The sequence below is a fragment of the Symphalangus syndactylus genome, chromosome 2 (genome assembly GCF_028878055.3).
Source record: "Symphalangus syndactylus isolate Jambi chromosome 2, NHGRI_mSymSyn1-v2.1_pri, whole genome shotgun sequence".
Taxonomy (NCBI): domain Eukaryota; kingdom Metazoa; phylum Chordata; class Mammalia; order Primates; family Hylobatidae; genus Symphalangus; species Symphalangus syndactylus.
Genome location: NC_072424.2, coordinates 120799647 through 120804302, shown reverse-complemented (window position 1 = coordinate 120804302; position 4656 = coordinate 120799647). Strand labels below are relative to the sequence as shown.

Sequence of the window (4656 nt, the reverse complement as noted above, 5' to 3'; positions counted from 1 at the left end):
AAAAAACGAAAAACAAATGGAAGAACTTAGGCGTATATCAGTGCTTTGCTTACATAGGAATGAGATTTGCATTCTACATCTTTTACACCACGCCATTCATATATTTCTTAAAATATATAAAGGGAATCCACAATAATGAAATTACTATGTATTAATAGTTAATTAGACAAATGCTGCATGCCCTAAAGTCTATAAAACTTTATTAGAAATAATTTTTAAAATATCTTAATATAGCTTTCCACCATATTCAGGTTTTTACTCTGTTTCAACTCTAAGGACTATTTCATATAAAGTCTAAAGAGCAATATAGGTTGCTATAAAATGTTATTAATTTAAAAATATGACAGAAAAATTAAGGCATTCATTCCAACCACCTCAATATTCTGACTAACATGTCAAGTTTTGTTTACATTTTCTAGTGTTTACAAATAAGAATATCAGTTACATTAAGCTTGCATATATATAATCACAGAAATGGAACACAGCGGCACACAATTTTGCATTAAAAGCACTAGGGAATGTTGATGTTCCTTTACCATGAACTGTTATGCTTTTCACATATTGTGACGTCATATCTTCTTAGAACTAGGTACAATTTTCACGTAGAGTGAAGAAGCAGATGTGTTTTGTGCTTAATGAAAGCATTAGACAGTGTTACTTCTATTCAGCAAATGTGACTGGAGTTTTCTTATGGTGAGTTTCTTGGCCATAAGGCAACAGAGAAAACAGATATGAGTGAAGGAAAAAGCTATGCCAAGGACGGGAGGCTGAGCTGTTATGAAATAGGAAGTAGCTCATAGGAGTAATATGCCCAATAACTAGCTTGCATACCCTTGAGCAAATGACTCCCTTGGATTTTCAGTTTCTTTGTGCAAAACGTATACAATGAGAGCCCTTTAATGATAATATAGCTACAATACAAAACATAATTTCTGTACATGAAAGACAAGAAATACAGTACAATTCTCAAGTGTGATTGAAAGGTATCTCTAAGGGTTGTTTATCTTTTCATAAGAGAATGCAGCATAATAGGCATAAGGCACTGGGTTATGGGGGATTCCAAGATGAATAAGACAGACTCTTTCTTCCTAATAAGAAACTTCTTGAGAATAGTGAGCATTTATTAAGTACTTATTTTATTCCAGGCACTGGACTTCATTACTTCCTTACTGCAACCTGGCGCTTAAAGTGCTATCATCACAAGGATGAAGAAACAATTCAGAAAGGCCGATTGAGATGGCTATTGTCATGCCTTATACCACTGGCAGGTATAAGCAGTAACTCCAGACCCTGAGTGCTTCTCCATTGCAGCCCTGTGTCTTTTTTTCAGGCGTTGGTAACACTTCAAGGCAAAAAGTGATGAGTACTAAGACTCCTCCAGCAAAACGCTCAGGAATCCATGAGAAAGGAAGGGAGACTTTCTCTTTTAAACGTCACGTGAATTAGAATTGTAACATGGACAACAGTATGCCAAAATACTCCCATGTCAAAATGGCAAGGTCAAAGTAGCTGTACCAATGTGTGATGTGTCTGCCATCATGGGTCAAGAAGAAAATTTGATCCACTAGACAGGGAGAGATAGTCCCTGGGAGAACAAGGTTGAGTGTATAATTGACAGGAAGTTTGGGGACTTGATACAAAATCCTAGCTGTGGTGATTGGCCCCTAAATCTTAGATCTCACAGAGGAATGGTTCTAAACCTCAGTTAATGAAGGAGTGAAAGCTGTTTGACATTTTCTGGTTAGCCAGGACTGTACCTCTTTGTACTTTTCAATGTTTTTACCTCTCCTTAGAATGCCCTTCCTCTTCAGGGCAATTAATGAGTAACTATTACACATTAATTTGTATATTAATTCTGCCCGTCCAATACAAACAGGGCTTGCTCCGTGGAGCTCTCCCTAAGCTCTTTTCCTCTCCCAGATTTCCTTCTCTAAATAACCATAATCCTTACATTAAAAACAATTATTTTAGATTTTCAGAGAAGTTGCAAGGACATTTACAGATAATCCCTGTATGTCCACTTTTCTCAAACCCACTCCCTGGTAATCCCCTGTAAAAGTTAACAGTTAAATCTATTAATGCTTAAGTACTAACCTGTGCATGTCACAGATTTGAATTCTGAAGAAAAGAAACCTAAAAGGCAAGTCTGGGCCTTGAAAGTAGCACAATAATTTTGCTGTCACTTTAAAAATTCTGCTTTAAATTATTCAGATGTCAATATTCTAGTTTCTTTTCAGTTTGTAATTACCATTAGGATTCTATCAACAACAATATTTTAGCCAATTATACTACTGAATGCTGTGTTTTTAAAAAAACAATTACAGATGGCAACCCACTTTGCAAATCTCCTCTGTAAAAATAAAATAATTTTTAATGTTGGTTTGCTGGTCAATCAGACAAGTAATTAAAGCAATAGAGTTTTGGGTTCGTTTCTTATTTAGGAGTGGTCAGTTACACACAAGAAAACTGGCAGGAGAGATGGCAGTACTTTCCATTTTGTGAAGATTGCCAAGTAGAGTCAATTTATTTCCAGAATAACCTTGAAAATGTTTCTTTAATTTTTAGCAGATATGGTTTTGCTGAAAAATTTTTTGCTTTTAATTAGGATCTTTTAACGTCTTGTCTAATTATTTTCTTTTTAGAGATTACAGTCTTTTTAATAGAGTGATATAAATCTCAGTTCCTATCATAAATCAGCATATTCCGAGTGGAGTCACTCAATTCTATAAAGGATCTGACTCAGCAGGAAGAATAAAAATATGATCCACTTGTCATCTGGAATGCCCGTTGAAAACTTTATCATCCACATCTCTACAAGTTTTCTTCTAGAAGCTCATTGTTCCTTTAGATCCAAAAATTTTATGCAAAAGAATAAAAAAGGGGAAGTAAACAAAACAAACTGCATGAGAGAGAAGTATGTAGTAGGCATGGATCATCTGGGTCATGTAGGAGTTGGCAAAGTTCATACATGACCATATTGAATCATGTCTTGTTGAAAGTTGTGTGTGTGTGTGTGTGTGTGCACGTTGTGCATGAGGTCATGCAAATGCTTCCATTTCATGCATTTATCACTGATTTATTATAAATGATTTATCATCATTTATCTCAGTCATGAGGTATAGTGGACCTCTATGAGAATACCTTTCATTGTTTACCAAAATATAGCCTAAACAGGGGTGTCCAATCTTTTAGCTTCTCTGAGCCACATTGGAAGAAGAAGAAATGTCTTGGGCCACACATAAAATACACTAAGACTAACAGTAGCTTATGAGCTAAAAAAAAATAATAATTGCAAAAAAACCTCAAAATGTTTTAAGAAAGTTTATGAAATGTTTGTGTTGGGCTGAATTTAAAGCTGTCTTGGGCCACATGAGGCCCGTGGACTGTGGGTTAGACAAGCTTCGTAGAACCATCCTTGAGGCAATATGGGTATTGTTTTAGCAAACCCATTACTGACCAATTGAACATTTGGGATTTTAATAGTAACCTTCTTTCCTGAAACTTATTTATTTATTTATTTATTTGAGTCAGCATCTTGCTCTGTCACCCAGGCTGGAGTGCAGGGGCTCCATCTCTGCTCACTGAAACCTCCACCTCCAGTGTTCAACCAATTCTCGAGCCTCAGCCTCCCGAATAGCTGGGATTACAGGCGCCCGCCACCATGGCTGGCTAATTTTTGTATTTTTTGTAGAGACAGGATTTTATCATGTTGGCCAGGCTGGTCTCGAACTCCTGACCTCAAGTGATCCGCCCACCTAGGCCTCCCAAAGTATTAGGATTACAGGTGTGAGCCACCATGCCTGGCGCATGAAACATTTAAATATTACTTATGTACCACTCTACACATCCAATTTAATAATCTGAGTGATCATAGGTAATTGAACGCTCCCTTGAACAATAAGCATCATTTTTTATGTGTTGCAATAGTTATTATAGATGCTTCCAGCCGCTTAATCCCTGTGCTGTGAAGGTTACATTTCAGATTGAGGTTTCCAGTAAAAGTATAAGAAAATCTTAAATGAATACCCAAAGCATTATTTATTTTTTTTTAGAAGCCAAACTGAATTTGTGGAAGAAAAATAAGTCAGCGTTTAATGGATGGAACAGAGAGTGGAAACATCTGACAGAACAGTAGGAAACTTTGTTCTGTTTTGAACGCCTCACCACTACTCATACCATCTGTCATGCATTTCTCATGAAATAAACAATTTTCAGAATTTTTTTGTCCAGGGAAGAGACATTTTGTGTTTTATTGATTTATTTATCCTATGTAGACTTAAGGTAATGACATTTAAGAAAATAACTTTTGAAGGAGATACTTTTATCAAAACAAGTAGTACTTGTTTTATTTGAAAGCCTTTCTCGAGGACATGAGATGGGGATACACATTATAATACATAGATTGAATGGGAAATGTGGGGGGTGGCTTGGAAAGAGAGGAAGTGATGCCAAGAGCAAATACTGAATTTGCTGCCGTTTTTATTTCCCGAAATCAGAGTGGCTGAGAAAGGGCTGGCTGAGAGAAGGAGCTGGGGGAAGGAAAAGGAAGGATGACTCTTCTCCAGGGCAGGGTGGGGGGAGTCTCCTTCATAAAGTTTTTGAACTGTCGCCACAATCTGGCAATATTTTTATGCCAGAGGAAAGAGGACATTCTCA

At 36.6% G+C, this 4656-nt stretch overlaps 1 long non-coding RNA gene across 1 annotated transcript; it reads left to right on the top strand.

Annotated features, from left to right (window-relative positions):
• Positions 1–614: 614 nt before the first annotated feature.
• Positions 615–4225, top strand: LOC129474524 (uncharacterized). Its single transcript, XR_008654559.2, has 3 exons — positions 615–693; positions 1146–1268; positions 4053–4225. It is a non-coding gene; the product is annotated as an uncharacterized lncRNA (long non-coding RNA).
• Positions 4226–4656: the final 431 nt, after the last annotated feature.